General features: G+C 44.0%; 1 protein-coding gene across 1 annotated transcript in view; it reads left to right on the plus strand.

The window, feature by feature from the left end:
• The first annotated feature begins 22,861 nt into the window (after window positions 1-22,861).
• Window positions 22,862-24,248, plus strand: part of TFEC (transcription factor EC) — a 131,239-nt gene continuing 129,852 nt past the window's right edge. Inside the window, exon 1 of the mRNA XM_044978985.1 lies at window positions 22,862-22,960. The gene's annotated coding sequence lies outside the window, so the exon portion shown is untranslated. The remainder of the gene's footprint in view (window positions 22,961-24,248) is intronic.

A 24,248-nucleotide genomic window follows, 5' to 3' on the forward strand; every position in this document is an offset into this window, starting at 1 on the left:
CAGATGCTAAGTACTGTGAAAAATCAGCTCTTAGGCATCTCAACCTTCACACCCAAAAGTAACGGGCACTTTTGATAATGAATCTCTCTGTCTTGATTCCCCATTTGCAAAATGGGGATAATAACACCCTTACTTCGCAGGGATAGCGTGAAAATAAATTCATTAACATTTGTGAAGCACTTAAGCACCATAGAAAAGCCCATGAAGAAATAAATACATTTTTATTCAGTGCAGGCTTTGGATGTTATGCAGTAAATAAGGCTTGTGGCCATATATTGAATGATAAGGACAAAGAGAAAAATTTAGTAGCAACCTATTTATTGAGCATAGTCCATGCTGTGCTCTGAATGAGACAGGGGTCCTGTAAGGAAAAATCATGTAATTAAAGACTGTGGCCAGGTCTACACTATAAACTTATATCAGGATCACTATGTCCCTCAGGGGAGTGAAAAATCCACACCCCTGAGTGATGCAGTTTTACCCACTTAACGCCAGTGTAGACAGCGCTATGAGTTCAATCCTTGAGGGGGCCATTTAGGGATTTGGGGCAAAAATCTGTCTGGGGATTGGTCCTGCTTTGAGCAGAGGGTTGGACTAGATGACCTCCTGAGGTCCCTTCCAACCCTGATATTCTATGATTCTATGATACTGATGGAAGGGCTTCTCCCATCGACATAGCTACCACTTCTTACAGGGGTGGATTAACTATGCCAATAGGAGAAGCTCTCCCATTGGCGTAGTCATAGGTGATGGAACTAGGGATGCTGGGGATGCTGCTGCACCCTCTGTCTTGATGTGGTGTCCATCATATACAGGGTTACAGTTTGGTTCAATGGTTCTCAGCACTCCTACTATACACATTGTTCCATCACCCCTGGGCTTAGTAGCATCTTCACTGAAGCACTACAGCAGTGTAAGAGGTCTGGACTAAAGTTGCACAGACAAATTCATTCAGGCATTTCCTAATTGATAAGTGCCTTGGTTTGCAACCTTAATGTTCATTTAATGTCACTTTTTAAATGTAATTTAACATATTATGCAATTTATGCTAGTTGTTGAGAGAATTTTCAGGCTCTTCATCTAATTTAACATGTGCTAAGTTGTAGCCTCTGGAGATGGGTTTGTGGTGGTGGTAGACTTGCCAGTAGGGTTCGCTGCCCAAATTACAAGAACAATGGAATTTCTGTACCCCAGCCTGCGCTCAAGACCGGGTTTTGGCACCATTGTGCCATCACTGCTGCTACTCCAACTTCAAAAGCATCAGCATGTCTTAGTTTGATACCCTTACTCCAGAAGGAGTCTCTCCTGTAATGAAGTCTAACGCTATAAAAGAACTGCTAAACAGCTGAACACTCGAACAGTTAGTCGTCATTTTTTTGTCCAAGAGCTGCAAACCAGTCCTGGCACTCAGATAGAATTAATCACAGAGATGCCAAATCTCACAGTATTCTCACAAGTCATGCAATATTTTGTATTTTTCGGGGACTCATGTGAACTCAACAGAATGTCAGCTTTCATTTTTTTAAAAAGTAAGTTTCTAGCCCTCATGGTGTCAGAGAAAAGCTGGAAAATCTGAACCCTAGAAGCTCTAAAACCAGAAGGCAACTAAAAAGAAACTCAAATGTATTATTTTTAAAAATCTCATGATTTTTAAATCAATCTCATAATTTTGGGACCTGACTCAATTTTTGAATGCTTGGGATTAGCAATACTGTTCTATATACATTTGGAGGAAGTTGAGCCTGGCAAAGCATGGCTGTTTCTGACAGCCCAGGACCCTTACACCTGGGGACTGAGAGCAATGTGTTCTCATTAAAGGGCCCTTCACTCAACAGTTGCCACCCCCACCCCCGCCCCCGCCCAATCTGAAAGAACCTGACTTCAACACATGTTACAAGGCCTAGGTAAGGGACAGATTCTGCAAATACACAGGGCCTGTGTTGGCAACTGCATAGTCCCACATGTGTTCCGGAATCATCATCCATCCCAACACAGCCCTGCTTACATGGGAAGCATGCATGCTGCGCCATCCCTTAAAATGAGGCAGCCCACTCCCTCTGGCAGGTCAGCTCGGCGGGCCAGTATGGAGGCAGATGGGTGGGGCTTTCCTCACCCTCTTGGGACCCCCAGGCACTAGGATGAAGCAGTCCTTGTACACCCATTAATTTAGAGACTGCAACAGTGCACTGCACAGGGGCAGGAGTGGGAGGGTTGCTTGTGCCCTGATCCCCGTATGCCCATGTTGAGTCCTAAGTGTTTACTGAGGCTTTTGATAAAGATTTGTTTTGGGGGAGGGATTAACTTCTGTTATGATTTGGGAAGTTCTTTCAACTTGGTAGTCTGCCCTTCCAGGTTGTTTTAATATACGTGATGTTATATTTTTCTACATAGATGTTAAGAGATATTCAAGGATGGCACACCTGGGCCAGGGGAGCTATGGCCATGCTGCCTGGCACACTGGGGCTGGGGGAGTTGGGGTGCTGGGGCTGTGCCGCCAGGCTGCCCAGCGCTGGGGCTAGGGGTAGGGGTGCAGTGGGGGTGCTCTGGGCTCCTGCGGGGCAGGGGAGATTGGCAGAAGGGGAAGGAGAGGGGCAGGGCCTTGGGCACAAGGGGCGGGGCTGGAGGCTAGCCTCCCTCAACGGCCAGTTCACCGGCCGCCCATGGAGGTATTGATTAGTGCATCATAGATATAAAAAAAAAGACAAGATAAATAAAAGTGCTGCATCACTAATCATTAGACTGCTGGTGTAATTTGCTTAATTCAAAGTAGAACTGAGCAATAATTTCTAGAGGACTGAAATTGTACCACTCAAATTAAACAGCTGAATGTGATGATCTTGCCCTCTAGTGGCTTGCAAAGATGATAATTGCTAGTACTACTGTTAATTATTAGATCTACTTTTTTTGGATCCATGGGTGGGAAGTTTAAATCCCAGCCGGTATAGATTCCTCCCAAATTAAAAAAATGCTGATCATATCAAAGGGACTGATTTAATATTAATATCTGGACCGGAAGTTTGCTGTAAATCCAATATCCTGCACCAGCTATGGATGTTTTTGGAGACTTCTATACGTAATATTCAGGTTCCCTATCTGCTTCATTAACATAATTAGGACCAGAACTTATTGAGCAGTAGACAGCTTTTTAAAATAGAGGCTGCTTGTGTGCTGTCTCATTTCTATCTTGAACCTGCTAGGCTATGTCTACACATCATTTTGGAGCCAGCCTCTCAGCCTGGGTCTACAGACTTGGGCTAGAAGGGCTCCCGCGAGTGCTCTAAAAATAGCTGTGTAGACAGCACTTTGAAGTGAAGGCTCAGGCTGGAACCTGGGCTCTGAAGTCTAGGGAGGGGATTGGGATCAGGCTGGGAGGCTAACTGTGTAGATTTACCCATAGATGTACCCACAGAGGGCTCTAGAGTGAATTAACATGAGGGATTAGGGGCCAGATACTGTGAGGAACTGAGCACTTCCTGGAAGGTGCTAAGTACCCTCTATTCCTGGTGAGTTCAACAGGAGTTGAGGCCACTCAGCACTTGTTGATTGACATCGGGCCCTAAATCACTCCCAAGGCAGTTGTCCTGCTAAAATACTCCTTGAAATCAGTCCCTGGGCTGCTCAGTACTGTAACTGCTAAATCTGCTGATGAGCCTGAAAATAGGAATAGAAATTAGGGGTGGACTTTTCAGAAGCATCTAAATGACCTAGAAGCATGAGTCCCATTGAGGGTCAGTAGTGGGACATGACTCTGAATGTCATATTGGGATTACAGGGAATGATTGTATTTTTTGAAAATTTGAATTTTCAGTGCCTTTTCTGGGGGGTGAGGACATTTTCTGACCATCTCTAATGGCTAATATTCACCTACTATGTTACTTGTCTCGTTTGTTCAAAGTGGAGAAGGAGTGTCTTTTGATTGTGGCACTGGTCTGAGGCTCAGGAGATCTTGATTTCACGAGCTGCTGAGTACCAAAGCAGAGATCTCTAAACTCTCACTGACTTCAGCTGGAGTTTTAGATGCTCTGCTCTTCTGTAAAACAAACCAGGCCCTAAATTTCTCTGTGCATCAATTTTTCATCAGTAAAATGGAGATAATAAACCTTCCCTGGATCAAACGGGGTATTGTGAGAATTAAATTTGCTAATGTTTGTGTGTCAACAAGCACCACAGAAAAACCCATAGTCAAATAAGTAAAGAGAAAATACAGAAAAGCATATGGTGGGAGGGAGTCCATAAATTGGTGTGCTGCAAGGAGGAAATATTGTTATGATGAGGGGTACCTGTGACTGCATGACTCAAAACCCTCTTTGAGATTGGGTCTGAACACAGTCTTCAGTTAATGTAACTGTCAGGATAACTTCACCACAAGCACCTAAGACAAAAGGAGTTGTGAACTCACCCAACAGTTCTTGGACTGGGTGAGTGGAGGGCTTTTGCTGAGTATTGTTTTGGGTAACGTGTGTGAGGGAAGGCAGAACACACAGAAACCGAGAACGCACTGAACAGAGAGAGAAGCAGAGGCAAAAAGCAAGAAAGTTAAGCAGTAGCAAGTGAACACTGTGACCCTGGAAATAGCTAGAGAACAAGCTTTCAGGTCTGTTGGCTGAAGAAACTTGGGCCTGTAAACTAAGAAACTGCACCTTTTGTTTTTGGTGCCTCCTGCATTCAGAGAAGCAGGACTTTGTACATTCTTTGTAAATAAACAAGATTAACATAGAAAAATGAACAGAGAAAACTCCACACTCCATCAATTTCCGCTTCCAATGGGAACATCTCCAGGGCCCAAACTTTGACTAGCCATTCGGGTCAAAAAGGAGCAACACTATTTTTGCATTGCACCATTTCTTAGCAGGAAAGAGGTAATTGGCATGGGGCCCATTTTCCCCTTCTTATGTTTCCTATATTCTAAATTTGTTTTTTATGCTTAATCCAAAAATGTTGGCAAGATGAGTGAGGAAGAGGAACACAGAAATATAGAAAGATCATTACATTTCCTCACAGGTTTCCTTTCTTGTTCCTACCTGGTGAGGAAGGATTGGTGTGCTGAGACAAGCTATACCATTTATAACTAGAAGAAAATATTGTCTCAAGTCAAGAAACATTAGTTTTTGTTTTAAACTTCTCTCCTCTAGCTGTCCTGTGCTTGGACTGGCTGCCTTACTGACTAAGCATTTATTTGTCTTTAGTTGTGTAATATTAGGGTGACCAGATAGCAAGTGTGAAAAATTGGGACAGGGGGTGGAGGGTAATAGGAGCCCATATTAAAAAAAGCCCCAAATATCAGGACTGTCCCTATAAAATCGGGACATCTTGTCACCCTATGTACTATGAAGAGATGGCTAGTCTGTAATCTGCACCATGGTCTAAGCCAAATTCTGTCCTGATATGTGGTCTTCTGTGGTATGGAGCCGATAGGAGCTTTATGGTCCACATGGATCTGCAGACTCAGAAAAAAATTCTCATCCGGAGGGAGTAAGACTTTTCTGGGAATGATATCTGGTGCCCAGTTCTTCTCCATTTTCAATGGAGACATCAAAGCCTGACTGTAGTATATGGTAACTGGACCTGTAAAGGATGACATCAGGGTAGCACTGAGTATGCACTGTTGAAAAGCTTAGTGCTGTTGGGGCTCAATGGGGGTCTTCCCTAGGTGACTGAGTATAGGGGAGATTAAATCATAGAATTGTAGGACTGGAAGGGACCTCGAGGGGTCGTCTTGTCCAGTCCCCTGCACTCAAGGCAGAACTAAGTACTATCTAGCCCCTCCCTGACAGGTGTTTGTCTAACCTGCTCTTAAAAATCTCCAGTGATGGAGATTCCACAACCTCCCTAGGCAACGATACTCACGGTACAAGGAACACTTCCCATCCACCGCAGGTACCCTTTTTTGTTGTTTTAATTTAAAAGAAAATAAACCCAACCCCATCTTGGCTCTGCCCCCCTGCTGAAGTTGTAAGGGGTGATGAAGACTTTGGGCTCCCTCCTCAACCCCAGCAAGAGTCAGAAAAGGAGACTGAGACACATGAGCTTCCTGCCACTCCAGCAATTCCTTCCCTACAGATTGAGTGTGGGTGCTGTTTCTCGGCTTCCCTTTCGCCTTGTGCACTGAGGAGGGGAGAGGGAGCCCCAGAATTGGTCAGGGTGGCGGGCAGCCCAGTGTATGTGGCAGTCTGGAGTTTAGGCACCCCAGGAGGCTTTGTAAAGAATGGTCTGAAATTGCCTCACTCCTCAATCATTTGTTAAATTTGTCTTTAATCAAATAGCTGATGGGTATGTTCTGGATATGTACAGTGCCTTACACAATGGGGTCCTGGTGCATGACGGGAGCTCCTAGGCTTTATGGCAATACAAATAATAATAATGGGGTAGTGGTATGGGGGTGGGGGAGTGAGGGCTCTTAAGTATACATCAGACCAGCCTATATTCCATCTATTTCATATTTGTGTGGAAAGAAGGAAACACTTCTCTGGCAAGCTGGCCTCTTTTTTAAAAATAGGAGCTGTTTGAATCTTCTCAGAGTTTTGGATTCCAGCACAAGCGACTTCTCTCACATTCTTCCTTTGGCCCATACATGCATCGTGCCTGGTGTGAGCTTCAACCAGCTTGCTTGAATGCAAGCCACTATCTCAGCCCCGCAACCTGTAAGCAGGACAAAGACACCCTGTATTTAATTAAAAGGAGCTGTAAAGCTGCATTTTATCCCCACACTGTTAGCACTGGACCCCAAATCATCTCACTGTCTCCTTCATACACATGTTAACTATGAAGGGGGGACAAATTAGAACCCTGTGCATTGTGTTTCAACAAAGGGTATGTCTACACTACGAAATTAGGTCGATTTAATAGAAGTTGATTGTTTAGAAATCAATTTGATACAGTCGATTGTGTGTGTCCCCACTAAGCGCATTAAGTCAGCAGTGTGCATCCACAGTACCGAGGCTAGTGTCGACTTTCAGAGCGTTGCACTGTGGCAGCTATCCCACAATTCCTGCAGTCTCCACTGCCCATTGGAATTCTGGGTTGAGCTCCCAATGCCTGATGGGGCAAAAACATTGTTGCAGGTGGTTCTGGGTACATGTTATCAGCCCCCCGCCCCTCCGTGAAAGCAATGGCAAAAAATCATTTCTTGCCTTTTTTCCTGGGTTACCCGTGCAGACAACACACCATGGCAAGCATGGAGCCCGCTCAGCTCACTGTCACCATATGTCTCCTGGGTGCTGCTGGCAGACGCGGTACTGCAGTGCTACACAGCAGCATTGCCTTGCCTTGCCTTGCGGACAGCAGACGGTGCAATATGACTGCTAACTGTTGTCGTCGTCCCGTGGGTGCTCCTGGCCAACCTCGATTAGGTTGGTCGGGAGCACCTGGGCAGACATGGGTGCTCCTGGCCGACCTTGGTGAGGTTGATCGGGGACGCCTGGACAAAAGTGGGAATGACTCCAGGTCATTCTCTTCTTTAAGTTTCATCTAATGGAGATTCAATCCTGCCTGGACTATCATGCCAGCTGGAGGCTTCTGCCTCAGGCTGCTCTCCCAGTTGACAGCACGGGGTGGTCGCATCTACCCCAGCCTACCCCTTGCTCTCATGGCTCATGAAGCCTGGACAGTAGTAAAGAGCAGTTCAACTATAGGCTAAGCAAGTGCAAAAGGATGGTAGAATGTTCCTTTGGACGTTTAAAAGCTCTCTGGTACAGTTTACTGACTTGGTTAGACCTCAGCGAAACCAACATTCTCATTGTTATTACTGCTTGCTGTGTGCTCCACAATATCTGTGAAAGTAAGGGGGAGACATTTATGGTGGGGTGGGAGGTTAAGGCAAATCGCCTGGCTGCTGATTTAAGTGCAGCCAGACACCAGGGTGGTTGGAAGAGCACATCAGGGCACGCTGTGCATCAGAGAAGCTTTGAAAATCAGTTTTATGACTGGCCAGGCTACAGTGTGAAAGTTCTGTTTGTTTCTCCTTGATGAAAACCTGCCCCCTTGGTTCACTCTACTTCCCTTTAAGCCAACTGCCCATCCCTTCCCACTTTGATCTCCACTTGCAGAGGCAATAAAATCATTGTTGTTTCAAATTCATGCATTCTTTATTAATTCGTCACCCAGATAGGGGGATAACTGCCAAAGTAGCCCAAGAGGGGTGGGGGAGGAGGGAAGCACAGGGGTGGGGTAATTGTAGGGGCACCCCCTAGAATGGCATGCAGCTCATCATAGAAGTGGCATGTCTGGGGCTCTGACCTGGAGTGTCCATTTGCCTTTCTGGTTCTTTGGCAGGCTTGCCTGATCTCCTTAAGTTTCACGCAGCACTGCTGCGGGTCCCTGTTATAACCTCTGTCCTTCATGCCCTTGGAGATTTTTTCAAAAATTCCGACATTTCGTCTTTTGGAACGGAGTTTGAATAGCATGGATTCGTCTCCCCATACAGCGATCATAGAATCATAGAATCATAGAATTCAAGATCAGAAGGGACCAATATGATCATCTAGTCTGACCTCCTGCAAGATGCAGGCCACATAAGCCGATCCCCCCACTCCTTTAGCAAGCGACCCCTGCCCCATGCTTCGGAGGAAGGCGAAAAACCTCCAGGGCCACAGCCAATCTACCCTGGAGGAAAATTCCTTCCCGACCCCAAATATGGCGGTCAGCTGAACCCCGAGCATGCGGGCAAGACTCTCCAGCCATACCCTCTGGAAAAAGGTTAAGAATATCATATCATTGACCCATGTACTATTTACCAGTGCGGCACTTAATTAACCTATTGACTAAGCCCGGTATCCTATCATACCATCTCCTCCATAAACTTATCTAGCTTAATCTTAAAGTCATGGAGGTCTTTCGCCCCCACTGTTTCCCTCGGTAGGCTGTTCCAGTATTGCACTCCCCTGATAGTTAGAAACCTTCGTCTAATTTCAAGCCTAAATTTCCTGACTGACAATTTATATCCGTTTGTCCTCGTGTCCACATTAGCACTGAGCTGAAATAATTCCTCTCCTTCCCTGGTATTTATCCCTCTGATATATCAGATGCAGTACCTCCCGTTTGGTCCATGCTGGAGCTTTTTTGCGATTCTGGGACTCCATGGTCACCTGTGCTGATGAGCTCTGCATGGTCACCTGTGCTGATCAGCTCGCTACGCTGGCCAAACAGGAAATGAAATTCAAAAGTTCATGGGCCTTTTCCTGTCTACCTGGCCAGTGCATCTGAGTTGAGAGTGCTGTCCAGAGCGGGTCACAATGGAGCACTCTGGGATAGCTCCCGGAGGCCAATACCGTGAAATTGCATCCACACTACCCCAAATTCAACCGAGCAGGGTCGATTTCAGCGCTAATCCCCTCGTCAGGGCGGAGCACAGAAATCAATTTTAAGAGCCCTTTAAGTCCACAAAAATGGCTTCGTCGTGTGGATGGGTGCAGGCTTAAATTGATCTAACGCTGCTAAATTTGACCTAAACTCGTAGTGTAGACCAGGGCAAAGTGTTCATGTAGGAATCTCTGGGTGAAATCTATGGGCTGTGTTATCCAGGTAGCCAGATGTTTTAGCTAGTTGTGGTACTTTTACTGGTGCACCTAAGAGCTAAGTATTATTAATCATTATTTAATCTGACATTAATTAATGACTGAAAGCAAGTTATAATATCACCAATGTATTCACCTTCCACAGCACCTTGAAATCAGACTACTACTGCTGATGTTCCTTGGTTCTGAATTTTTTCTTTCAGTATCTGGGCACCCTAATTCAGGGAGGAGATAAAGAGATTATTATGGAAGAGCTGAAGAACAATGGGCCTTAGGATTTTGACTTCAAATGTTTGTTACTTGGTGAAGAGTAGGAGGAAACAAAACCACTGATTATGCATCAAACTCTGCTACTGGTTTACCTCCCAAAGCTGAGATTTTTGTTGATAGCAGGGGAATATCTTTAATGTCATTTTCTTTTGCATCTTTGCCTGGCAACAATTACTTCTTCATGTACTGTTCTTTATCCATGTCCTTAAAGTCCAGTTTTCCATCCTCAACCCTGACAAGAACCTATATTTATAATTATATATTTTTTTTAATTATTATGGGTTTCTTCTGACTTATATCAGATAACTGTACAACTAACTTAACCTTTCCAGCTCTCCCTGTGGCGACACTGAGCACTGCTGATTACATGGACAAGTGATGCAAACATCTGATTTAGAACTTTATGGGCTCAAAGGCGATAGAGAGGAAAAAGACCTGATAGGTCATTTTGTCCATCCCCTGCCAATATAGATTCATGACCTATTGTCCAGTAGCTGTACTAGTGCTTTGCCAAGTCGAGTTTTAAAGGACTCAAATGATGGGAATTTCTTTGGGACACAATCACTGTCTTTTAAGAGTCACTGTCAAGAATGTTTCATAGTATCCTACCTGTTTAACATTCTTAATATACTAATCATGACTCCCAGTGATAACCTCTTGTATTATTATAAACATTTCATCTTCTTCCTCAGTGTTTACACCTTTCACCTACTTGTGGACTATTATGCATCTCACCCATTTGTCATTTAATTCTTAGAAATCAATCCCCTGACCTCTTAGCAATGCTTGCTGTTATTCTTTTTCACATAATTTCCTTTTTTGTGCTGTGGGGAGCTCAGAGCTATATGTAGTAGTAAATTCAATCTCATCAGTGCTGTAGAGAGAAAGGCTATTGCTTGATCCATAATTTGATGCCTTTGGAAATATAACCCAAAATCTCACTGGTGTTCTTTCACCCCGCTATATTGTAATGCAAGTTCATACCTAATTTTCTGACTAGCTCTCACTCTTACCTTTCCACTCTACATTTTAAATATTATTGTTGAAATTCCAATTCAGTGAATCATCCTACCCAGTTTAAGGCTAGGCCACTTATTCATTATCTCCATTGTTTAGTAGTGGAGCTCATCTGACTTGTTTCCCGTAATCTTTTGTAAAGATACATCTTTCGCACAAAATATCTCTATCTTCTGTTTTACTCGACTGGAAGTAAAACGCACACATCAGGCTTTGAGTTAAGTAAAAACTTTTACTTAAAACCAGTAGGGAGCTAAAAGGGGAGCTGGGTGACTGCAAGATGGGATTGCTCTCCATTGCCCCCCTCCCTCAAGGCCTCCCCTCTGCACCAGGCCAGAATTAGAGTTATGGAGCTGGGATGGAGAGTGCTGCTGTGAGGGGTTAGTGGCACCACCAGTGACTCTTACACCCCCTCAGGGCTGACCAGAGGTGGGGCAAAAACAGCGGTTTGTCCAAAGCTTTGTTTGAGAGCGCCCCAAAACCGCATGGTGTTGCGACCCGGTATGCGGAGTCATAACGCCACAGGCTCAGCACGTGGTCAGGAGTCACACCTGAGTGGTGCTGTGATCCTGCGTGCCAGGTTACAACACCCTGAGCAGGGAGCCAAGTCCAGCACCATGGGACAGGAGCTGAGTCATTGCTGTGCAGTGAATGTGGGGCATCTCCCCAAAATAAGTCTCCTCTCAGTGATACGTTTTTTGGAAGGGTGGTCAGCCTCCGTTTCAGATTTTGCCCCAGGTCCCCCCAAACCTCTGTGCACACACTCCTACCCTCCTGTCCCGGTTGCAAACCTGTCTCTGTCATTGAATGTCTTGCCAGTTTTGAATTCAGGAAGTTGGTATCTCATATAACACCATAAGGGGAAAAATACGAATAAGCCTTAGTGTGTCTTTAAAAATCAGCTTCTTCTACTCTGGGGTCACAGACACTAAAATGCCTTAATCATAATTGTATGTTGATAGCATGGTATCACAACAGGGCAGAGTTAAGTCTGTCTAGATTCTTTAACTCTGCATTTCCATAAGTGAACATGTTGAGCTTTCTTTTAAGTTTAACCTTAATTCTGAATCCCTGCAAGGTCTTTTACCATTCAGTTAGTGATATGCATTCTCAACCTGCACTCCATTTTCACATTAGTTTTTTTTCTTTTTAATCTTGGAATTTCCTTGACCAGTGGAGTTAGTCAGATAATTTTGAAAAGTTCAAAATTTCAACTAAAAAAGAAAAAAAATTGAAAAAAGGCTTAAGTATTCCAGCCCCCATGCCCTCCCCCCAGCTCCCACTCTGAAATGAGGAACAACCCAATGTTAGATGGCTGGTTATTTTTAACTTGGTTTTGTTATTAATAACACACTGGAAAAAATTCTGAATGTAACTTTTAGAAATAGCTGTTAAATACTTTATATAATTGAAGTTAATTTTTACTTTTATGACTTTTTAGGGGTGGAAAAATCTTGAGACAAACGTAACTTTTTAAAATTGAAAAAATACTTGAGATTCTTTTACATCTGTTGCAGTTGTATGTTACTGTCCTCCTTCCCTGCCATTGTAAGAGAGCATTCTATAATACATATGTAATTCCATTGGTATAGAACTCTCTGTCAAAACTTGGCATACAAAGAGTTAACCAAGAGTTCCAATGAAATGCGAAGAAATCTATTTGGCTGAGTTGGTGTGTACAAAAATAATGTTTGTGGGTTTAGATACCTTTTGTGCTCCTATCGTTCATATATATATTTTCATTTTCAGGTTACCATTGACTGAAATAGATGACTGCCTTGGGGCATTTTTGAAGGGGAAAAATAAATGAAAATGACTAAGTTCCTTTGTTTAGAAGAGCTACTTTTCTGCATATCCAGTAACATTTTTAGCACACTAGAGAGGGAGTTTTATCTGCATGGGATTGCACTGCAACAGTGATATCCAAATTGACATAAGATTGTAGAGCCCAGGAAGGAGTTCTTGCAGCCACTTGTGTTAGTTTGCATAAGGCTGACGCCTCAGTATTCACTGGGGCTCATATCCAGTACTCAGCCTGATTAACTCATCTAGGCCCTAGGCATATAAGTCGTGGGGTTGGGAGGAGAAACTCTAATGGGTTGCAGAGTGACTGTGGAACCACTCTGCAGAGGCTATTATAGCTCAATGACTGAAGTAGTGTCCCTGTGGCCTTATGTGGCCCTCTCAACCCTGCAGTACAAGGAAGAGAAGATCTGCGTAGAGAAGGTTCCTCTAACCCGCCTCTTTGTTTCTTACGTCCCACCTCGTGCATGGTGCTGCATAGGGAGTTCATGCTGGAGCCAAGCTCCAAGCTGTGAACGGGGGGGGGGGGGGGGTCTGATCCATCTCTCAGTGAAGTCACTGGGAGCAGGAGCAGGCCCAGAGTGTGCACCCTCTGAGCAGTATCCCCACATTCAGCCTCCTCTGTGCGGAAGTGTGGCACTGTTACTGCTGCAAGTGGGGCAGGGCCTACGAGGCTGTCAAGGAGGGGGGTGGATTTTCACCCTTTGTGCCTGATTCTGTGTTCGTACTAAGCCCCAAAATCCCATTGAACTGAAAGGGAGTTTTGGATGTTCAAGGAATACATGATACACTGTCTCATATTAAGTACTGAAAGAACATTAATGTCCTCAGGATAAAAATAATGCAATAAAAAGGAAACCGGGTTTATTTTCTCTTTTTCGTTGGTGGCACTGGGCTGCGTTCAGCTGTACAAGACATTTAGTACTTGTGGCTAAGGCACAGCCCTGGGAGCCAAGAGATGCCAAATGATTTTATTCTGAGCTCCATGCAGGCTTCCTTTGTCACTTGGGGCAAGTTACCTAAATCATTGGTCCCCAGCTGTAATATGGAACTTTCGCAATGTCCTGTTTTGAGACTCAAATCACTTATATTTTGGTGCCAAAGGAGAAGAAAGGAACACCTTGATCCTGCAGCTTATTCCAAGTGGGCAGGGCTCCATTGACTTCAGTGGGTCTCCATGTCTACCTTCACGGAACCACTTGTAGGAGCAGTGCTTATGGTTCAACCAAGTATGCCCTTGTTATGGGTTCACTTTAGCCAATGTCAAATAAACTGAGAAGGATGAAACCTCAGTGAGAGAGAAGTGCACAAAAGTTACCAGGATGTCTTCCACTGAACCTCTAGAAACAACAATAAATAGTAATGTACTATATTGTGCTTTAAAACATTTTAAATGTTCCTTGATATGTATTGACACGCTAACTCATAACAGCTACTTTAGAGCTATTATAGTCTAATAGGTTCATAAAATGCATTTTTCAAAAGACCCTAAGTAAGTATTTGCATAATGGGGGAAGGAGTTATGAGCTTGAGAAAAATAATGCACATTTTTAAAAGTCCCAAGGAAATACATTTGGAACATTGCCTATATTCACATTTAAATGGTAGACTCTAATGGCTCCTATTTGGTTATTAATACAGATTTTTGGAAATTGTCAAATTTCATACATGTCTCTCACAGATTTTTTTCTTTCTTCCCTTTTTTCAAATGAAATAACTTATTAATTAATATTTAAAGCTGATTTTAAAAAACAAAATGGTTGCACAGTGTGAAATTTGTCCCCCTTTTGCTTGATCTTTCAATATTGCCCTCCACCAGAGGCCTGAAACAAACAGTGGGTGACCTGATCTCATGTATCAGGCATGTTGCAACACTTAGACCCACCAGAGTGAATTAAAGATGGACTTGAAGCATTAATTCTGAATTTCCTGGGGCAAGTCGGTAGAAACTATCTATATAACATTATTTTAAATTCTATGATGCTGATCCTGTAAATCCTTATGTGAATAATACTTACGTGCTCCTATGAATTGTCCTCTTCACTTCTGTAGGACTAGTCCACATTTACAAGGATTACTATTGTACAACAGGGTTTTGCAAGAGTAGGTCCCTATTTTGTATGTGACTGCATATAAAGTGGACTATAAAAGATTTCCTGCCCCCTAAACATGGATCAATAATATACTTGACTATTAGCAACAAAATTCTTCTAGCAAAGTAGAGTGGACACCGCATATGGAATTAGCTTTGCCTTCATTGCTTTTTTCTAGAGGTTACTTACATATATAGTATAGCTGCTATAGTACAAGTAGGAAACAGAGTAAGGAAAACTGCAGGCTTATATCAATTGTGCTCTATTCTTTTTAACTGGCAGTTGTTCCTATTTTGAGTGTTTGTTTCTACTTTAATGAGGATATCAACTTTCATCCAGTGAGATATGTGGGTCACTTTGTTAGTGCACTTATACACACCAAGGCAATGCAGCAGCTGGAAATTTTGACTTTTAGCTGAATTATTTCTCTCCAGCAAATGGCTTTCCTTTTGACATATTTTAATGTACTTGCACACTGAGAGGAAGAGTGGGTGAACAGAAAACAGACTGTTTTATTAAACCAGCAGTCACCTTTGAGGTTCATACATGTCCACTTCTTTCTTGCCTTTGTACATAATCCCAAGAGACTAGTACCTGGCTTCCCTTGGAATAACAAAGTCAGTCACAAACCTCCAAACATGATTGTTAACTGAATGCCAACTGTTTCTTCTCATCTTTTAGTAATACGTTGGGGATTGTGTCCTTATGGGTGCACTCTAACCACCGTAACATTAATTTGGTTTTCTATTTAAGGAACTGTTCTTTCACTGTAGTAGCCTTACATTGTGATATAAATTAAATTGCTGCTACTATTTTATTTTTGTGTTTTTTACAGTGATTCTTTCAGCTCTGCTAATAGTGGAACAGAAGGAACTAAAGCTATGTTGCAGGCACTAACTGGACTACAATTTCAGTTCTGAGGAAAGATACAGGATCAGGAGCGGATGGAAAAACACTATCAAGAAGAGGCCCAGGCATGTTGTTCGTGGTGCTATATGCCAGTTCCACAGTATCCAGGATTCAAAGGATTTTTTCCAGTGGGAACACACATTCCATCAAACAAAACGTCTGACTTCTCTGAGGTACCTATATTACCAACAATCATTGATAAAGCAAAATTCAGTATATGGTGCTATCTGTAGAAAGCTGGGGTTTTAAGCAGTCTTATAATATAATGAACTCACTTGGATCCTGAAGGGGAAGGAAAAAAGACTGCTGGAATTAACACAGTCTAACAGAGGGTCAGGTGGTAAGTAAATCTTAGCACACTGGCTCCTCTTTGGGCCCATCCTGATCAAAAGAACCCTACCTGAGCCAGAAAACTTACGCTCAGCTTTCTATTGACCTAAACCTGCCCCCTTACAGTGAATCTGTGGGTGACCTTTAAAAGCCAAACCCTTTCCCTATGGGTGTTGGAATGGTCCTGGGGTTCACTCGATTCACCCTACTCTACTCATTATCAGCGGATCAGTTTATGGCAGTTTTCCTGGCTTACCTTTCCTCCTCCATTGATGGTGGGAAAAGTCCTGGGCAGCCTCCAAAACTCGACTCCAGTCGACAGCAGTGGTGGAGCAATCAGGCATGGGATGATTGCCATTGCCACTGTTCCCACAGCCCCGTGGCTCTGATAATGCCTAGTCCAGTTCTCCCATCACAACCAGGATCAGTTTGAGGTTGATATCTAGTGGTCATACTCACCCATGTCATTTTGGCGGTGGCAGTGCGTTACAGAAGTCAACATTTACCAGCGGTTTCCAAACAGTGGTATCAGTTCATACAACTGTATTTCCCTCTACTCAGAATAGGAGATTACTGTGGTCTCTCAAATGCCACACGGTGGTAGCAGTTGATAAATGCTGACAGTAGTTTGCTTGTTTTTTAATGTATTAAACCAAGGGACACTAATTTACAATGAATGAAATGGCCAAACACCTATTTCAAATGTAATATTCCAGGACTGAACTGGGAGATCATCATCTGGAATTTTATTGGGTTTCTTTCTTTCTTGAAAATAACTGCATTTAACAGTGGGGAAAAAGACACAAGCAGAGGTTCAGTTATTATTCAAAATCTAAATATGACCATGAGTGTTCTAGGAGCGTGTTTGACTGCTAATCAACTTCCCCACCCCTACTTGCCATTCCCTTCCCTTTGCCCACCCCTCCAATCACCCACTCCTGCGGTCTACCTCACCATAGCCTGGGGAAAAAGAAGGGATTTTTTTTAAATAAAGTTTTTATTTATTCCTTACAGCTTTTCTGCCCCTGTGGGCATTTGTCTGCCTGTCTGGCTAATGTGCTGTAATGAATTTGCTGTCTGCCATATATACACCGTTCTATCAATCAGTGAGAGGAAATGCTGAGTATGGTGAGCGCTAACAAGCACTCTCAGTGGGTGTCCGTACACGTCAGTTCAAATGTACTGGCACTTTACTTTTCCCCTACAGGCTGCCTTTAATTGGGAGGAAATAAATGAGGCCTGCATGTGGTTGGTACCATGACTTCCTGCCAATCTCCTGCTTTGGCAAACTGACCAACAGCTTCATCCTGCAGGACAGCGCTAACTCCCCTCTCAGCTGCTTTGTTGTCTCATGGTAACCTGAGACAGGGGGCGCTGCAGGAAGATGCACTCCGTACTATAGCTCACAGATGATCAATGAGTGCTTAAGAGCTTGCAGGGATATCACTTGCCTTCAGGTAGAAAATCATATGGGAAATGGAGAGGAAGGGACAATTGGAGAAGGAGGAAAATGAGAGGGTGGAAAAATGGAATATGGAAAGTGAGGGGAAGGAAAGCAGGTTTGGTGGGTGGCAAGGGAAATTACTTGAAGAAAGAAAATGGGAGAGGAAGCAGGGATGGCAAATAGTAGGATGGAAAAGAAAGAGAGGAGAAAATGGGAAAAGGGATGTAGAATAACAATGGGGAGAAAGAAGTGGACACATAGTCTAGTAGTGGAATGAAAACAAGCTGAAAACAGAAAAAAATAGAGGAAAAATAAAAATAACCTAAGCTTGCCCCCTTATAGTGGATCTGTGGGTGACATTTAAAAGCCAACGCTTTTCCCTATGGGTGGTGGGATGGTCCTGGAGTTCACATTACTCACCCTACTAACACTCATTTGCAGCAGATCAGTTTATGGCAGAAGCTTTCCTGGTTTACCTTTTCTCCTCTGTTGATGGTTCGAAAGTCCTGGGCAACCTTCAGAGCTCAACTCCAATCATCAGCAGCAGAGGAGCAATCATTCATGGGATGATTGCCCTTGGCCCTGTTCTGTTCTCACAGCCCCAGTTGTCAGTCACAAATAGGAAGTGCTGTCTCCAAAAAGCAGCACAAAAAGTGCTGTCTAAAGGTTCAAGGAAGATCAAGTCACCTGAGTTAGGGTAGAAATTTTTTTTAAAGGGTTTGAATAAAATAGACAAGTCAGGCCGAACATATTGTCACGGTGTTGGTGTTTTAAACTACCATCCCGGAGACAGGTTCATTTCTAGACATGATCTCTTGATGTCCAGGCTGGAATGACTAGGATACCCACTAGGTGGAGTCTATGGAATGCTTGTCATCACAGTAGCAAGTCATCTGACGGATTAAGATTTGCATTAATTGTCTTAGAGGAAGTCCTAGCTCTTCTCAGCTGACAGAGAGTTCAGAAGATGAGAAGGAGTTGAGTGGGAAAATTAGAGGAGTTTTGAAGCTCTGAAAGGGATACAGAGGTCCTAGTAGGAACACGGGGTCTAGGGAGTTGGAAATATGAGTGTAGCAACTTGCATCTTGTGATGAGGTGCACAAGGCATTTGCTCTCCACTGTCTTGGCATACCCAACCCTGTGAAGCTGTGCTTTTGGAAGAAAAGAGCAGCAAGTTCAGACCTACAGGGGTCTCCCAGGATCACCTGGTGGCAGAACCAGCGAGACTTAGTTCTCCAGCTTCTAGAAGGGCTGGGAGGAGGCAGAAGCCAATCAGGGCAAATCAGGCCAGATATAAAGGATTGGCTGCATCTTTCAAAGGCTGTTTTTGGGTGAGACTGTGGTAGGGAAGGCAGGCATTCCCTGTCGTAAACCTAGAAACCTGGTCTGGTCAGGGGCCAGACTGACAGTGTTGTGGTTGGATCTATGAAGGGCTGTTGTTTCAAATTAGCATCTCTAATGCCTATGTGGACTAACTATTTTTCTGTAAAGGTGAACTTTGTCCATAGGACACCCTAGCTCAGGCAAGCCCATGACACACCTATTTGGAAAATGCCATCATTTCCCTCATATGGGTGACTTTCAGTCCTGGCACTGATGCAACTATGTCACAACTTCAGCAGAGCAGCTTAAAACCTGTTTTAAAAAATGAATCTCAGTCTTCTTTTCTCACTGTTCCTGGATCTGGGCTGTGAATATCCATTATGAATCAGGAGGGTGCCATAAGATGGTGTCGGGAATTGGCTCGAGGACTTGGCAGGTGTAGCAGGGTGGTCTGCTTCTTTCTGCTGAGCCAGGGAGCAGCAAGCCCTGGCCTAAGGAGAAGCTCATCAGGCAGGTCTTGGGAACCAACTGATCCAGCTAAGCAGCAGCTAATGACTGGCTCTGATTCAGCTGGAAGATATAAGTGAGGACCCATCTCTATAAGAGAAGGCAGGCCAGGGGAGACATAAAGTTCTCTGAGCGGCGGCGGCAGCAGCAGCAGCAGCAGAAGAAGAAGAAGAAGAAGCAGCCTCTAATAGGGCAGTAACAGGGCAGGTAGGTCCTGCAAACCCCTGAGGCTAAGGGAGGGCTATGATGAACCATGAGCTATTGAGAGGTAAAAGACCCTGTAGTATGAATCCAGGTCAGAACTATCATTTTTATTACTCTTCTATATTGTTTGTGTAGGAGAAGAATAAAAGAGCCTGCCCTGAAGGCTAAATCAGAGTTGGGTGTGGCTGACTGCTTTATCCCCAAGCTGGTGGGCAGATTCAGAGGCTTGCGATGTGAAACGGGTCACCAGTAAAAAAAAGTTTGAGACCCACTGCAGATGTAACCAGGGGCGGCCCCTGAAATTTTTCATATGGAATGCACAACGCATGGAGCTTTCGGGGGTTCCAGCCCAAAGTGTCTTCTCCAACAAATCCCTCACCTAGGAAACAATATGGAGTCAGCCCCATTAAACTAGGCACTGTATGAACACAGAAAAAGAGACAGTCCCTACCCTGAAGAGTTTATTCATCTACAGGGCCAGCCCACAACATTTTGGCACCTGTGGCGGGGAGCTCAAATGATGCCCCCATGCCTCCTCGCTTGGGCCAAAACTTTGAAAGGTCTCAATTCTGCCTTCTTCATGTTCTAGTCCTCTCATGGTACTAACAACTTAAAATGCCTTGTTCAAAAATTTTAAGTAACACTTAACTTTCAAATGCCTGAATAGCAAGTGTAACTTTTCTTATCTGCATAGTAAACACTGGTATTTTTATCAGTTTGAATAATTGAAGCAATGCTTTCCGTGCCTTCTTGGTTGCAAAGATTTGAACTGCTTCCTGAAGGTCCACAGTCTGGGCCAGCTCATGCGCTATTGAGATGGTTGCAAGGCCAACAAACCTCTCCTGTGTGATTGTGGAGCACAGATGTGTTTTTATTAACTTCGTCTTGGAGAAGTTCCGTTCTCCACTGGCAACTGCGACAGGAAGTGTTAGAAGTAGGTGCCAGCGCAACAAAAGCATTTGGAAAGAGGGTGATCATCTTATTTCTGCAGATATATTCCAGAACAGCCTTTAGAGTTGATCCTGCTGAAATGTATCTTGAAAGGACTTTCAGTTCATCTCCTAAATCACTCGCATCAATATCGCGCATGCCATCATGTGTCAACACTGTCTCTAGTGCCCTGCATTGCTGGTGTAGGTCTTCTTCAGGTATAGTGAGGAGTTTTGGAATATCATACAACATCCCAGATATACTGCTGTGTTCCTAGAGCTGCCTGAAACGTTCTTCAACTGACTGTATTGCACAATCTAGCACCTGGTTAATAATTTAACTTTGAATTGTTGTTTGGGGTCTCTTATGGGATTAACCCATGCCTCGTCATCAAAATGTCTTCTTCTTTCGTGACTCTTGTATTCTTGAATGGGTGGGAAAAAAGCTTCAGTGTGAAGTTCCTCTGCCAACTTCTGGGTATTCTTCAGAATGTTTTGAAATCCCTCATCTGACCAGTAAGACTGTAGGTATGACTTTGCTTTGTTCAGTTGTTCCATTGCTCCAGATATATCAAGGTCAACACCTTGGAGTCTCTTGCTTACAACATTTATTTCAAACAGTATGTCATGCCACAACACTAATCCACACAGAAATTTGAAGTTATGTATGTTTCTGTTCTCCACTGGCAACTGTTACAGGAAGTGTTAAGGAAGTGTTTCCCTCTGCTACTGTTCTCCCATGAACAGTTCCTGTCCTAGCATTATTCTCACAATGGCAATGAGCCTTTTCAGAACATTTTGCCAGTAAAGAGACTCTGATGCAATCTTCTCTTGATGCTGATCATCTATGGTGGCCTTTAACCTAGTCTCATCTCAAGCTCTTTCCACTTATGGAATACTCTCTGGTGATTTGCTGCCTTCTCATGGCATGCCAGATTTCTAGACAGATTTTTCCAGTCCTTTGTTCCTGTAGAACCCAGTGTGGCTGGAACATTAGACTGGAAGAGTTTGCAACAAAAACAGTATGCAGCATTCTGGGTTTTTGAGTACATAAGCCATGGCCTCTCCATTTTGTCACCACTGGGGATTTCACACCAGTAATGTGTTGGATGGAAACTTCTATTTTCATTGTCTTTGGGGAACATGAAGTATTTCACTTGCTGTGGCCCAGGCAGTACAAGGAAGTCCCTCAGGCTACTGCTCAAGGGGGTCCACAGTCCTGGATCATCTAGACTTAAGGAACTAAACTCAACAGCAGCTGTTTCTTGAGCCTCCACCACACTCTTCTCTGATCTACACTATTGTTCTGGAATGTGCATAGTTACACTCATTTGAGATGGAGATATGGATGCTGAAGTAGCTGCCAGGTCACTTGAACTCTGACTAACTGGAAGATCAGGCATCTCACCACTCACATCCTCACTGGGGCTGGAAGACTCACCGTGAACATTTGTGTCTATGTATTTCATGAGAGCTCCTTCCTGCTTAGATAGAAAAGCTTCCTTTGCTTTCTTTCTTTTCCTGAATGCTGCCCCAGAGGGGCGTTTTCTTCTTTCACTCATGACTGCTGTTCTGTGCCAGCTATAGTGGCTCTCAACACTCAGATGAAGGGGACAAATAAGCAGGCTGGTAGCAGGGCCTGAGTGAGGGAAGATATCAGCATCTTAAGGGCCTAACTGGCTCCTACTACTTCAGTTGACTGCCTCCTCTCCTCAAGTGGGTTCAGGGAAGCAACAGGAAACAGGAAGCTTCCTGAGAAGCTGGTGTTAATCAGTCCAGGCTCCTCCTCCTCTCTTTCCCTGCAGCTCCTGCTGCTTTCTGTTATTCCCTCTCACCTTTTCTCCTGCCTGGCTACTATGTCTCTTGTTTCCTCCAGCACAGCAGTCCACCATCTCTGTGCATCTAGAGCAGAGAGAATACATATGCAGCAGACACAATTTTCTACACTCTAGGTCCTAGTGATGCCCCCCACCCCCAGTCTGGCACAGTTCACTTCATGGTATCTATGTATACTTATCTGGCCCTTATCCTCACAATATCTGAGTGTCTCACAATCATTAATGGATTTTTATCCGGTGAGGTAGAGAAGTATTATCCTCATTTTACCTCTGAGGAGCTGAGGTACAGGGTAGATTAAGTGAATATGCTGAGGTCACAAAGGAAGTCGGTGGCTGCAGCAGTCCTGCACTGTACTGTTAGACTAAAGACAGCAAGTGGATGCAACAAACAGAGAAGGGAGGCACAAAGTAGCAATGGGGTGATATTGATCAGCATGATGAGCATTGGACTCAGCATAGCAGCTGCCTAACCATTGCCAATTTTTTGTAGGCATCATGCCAGATAATGGTTTTAAGGAAGGATTTGTAAGAGGGCACTGAGCTTTAGTATAGAAGAAAATTTGCCAGTGGGAGTGGTTCCTCATAAAATCACTGCATGTTGGAACTGTTCATTGGCATATCACATCACCATACAACAGTGAAGAAAGATATTGAAGTGAAGAAAAATATTATGGGTCAGATTGTCAGGCTGTGTAAATCATCATTACTTCATTGACTCCATTGGAGCTGTTCTGTTTTACACCAGCTGAGGATATGGCCCTACATCTTGTGTTCTGCATAGGTAAGTAAGACAATTACTCTATTAGCCATTTTCAATCACTTGCTGTAATGGGCCTTCCTCCACAAATACTGAATGATTTGGCTAATAAGAATAACTTCTATTATAATTGCTTCCTAGAACAATGAAGGAGTGCAAAGGAGTCTTTTTGTAGGTGGCCGGCTGGCTGACTTCTTGTTTGAAATGAATATTTGAATGCTGCTGGCATTTTATTGCAATTCTAATTAAGTGTTTGGACACCTAGAGCGTTGTATAGGGAACTTGTTTTTCTTTACATCTAAATAACAACAACCACAGTTCACTGCAATAAGCAAAGCCTTGCTTTTTGTGATCCTCTAGTTGTCACAAAGGTTATTTTCTTCAACCAGTCAATCCCTCTACTCCATTTATGCCTTCCTCATGGCACCCCCACAAAGGAATCTAATCTGCACTAATATCCTAAGCAAACTTGGACTACTGCAGAAGAACCGCTTTGTCTGCTACATCCTTGATGAGAGAGTCATGCTGACTTTCTGCCAAGCTTTTCTTTCTTGGCAGGGGCGGCTCTATGTATTTTGCCGCCCGAAGCACAGCAGGCAGGCGGCTTTCGGCAGTGTGCCTGCGGGAGGTCTGCTGGTAACGCGGATTTGGCAGCATGCCTGCGAGAGGTCCGCCAGTCCTGCGCCTTCAGTGTACCCGCTGCTGAATTGCCGCCAAAGCCGTGGGACTGGTGGACCTCCTGCAAAAATGCCACCAAAGGCAGCCTGACTGCCGCCCTCACGGCGACTGCAGGCCGCCACCCTCAGCTTGCCGCCCCAGGCACATGCTTGCTGCGCTGGTGCCTGGAGCCGCCCCTGTTTCTTGCATAAAGTTGGTATCAGTGACTCAGCAATTGCTTTCAAGAGTGTGCATCCCAAAACTCAGTTTACCCTTGTGTTTTTGTGGGTGAGTAACCTTCTTTTGTCTGAGGTCTGAGCTTGTCTCTTCCTATCTGAACTGCCATTGGACTGTTCTTCCAAGAATCTATGTGGCTAATATACCATACTAGAAGAGTGGCTGAGAGAGAGAACAGAGTGATAAGAGTCTCTTCCAGTGGTGGCTCTTGATCTATATAATGCTGCCTTTCACATCTGTGGAACTCTACAAATAAGAAGTCCGGAACAATCCTGGTTTTCCCAGTGTTACTGAATGAAACACATGGAATCTTTGCTACCTGTCAGTCTGAGAGACAATTGACAGGCATTCAGAAGCAGATAGAGAAAGAGGAGAGGGAGAAAGAAGTTGGGGAGAAGAGGAAAAGGACAGAAAGGGA

The sequence above is a fragment of the Mauremys mutica genome, chromosome 1 (genome assembly GCF_020497125.1).
Source record: "Mauremys mutica isolate MM-2020 ecotype Southern chromosome 1, ASM2049712v1, whole genome shotgun sequence".
Classification (NCBI taxonomy): Eukaryota; Metazoa; Chordata; order Testudines; family Geoemydidae; genus Mauremys; species Mauremys mutica.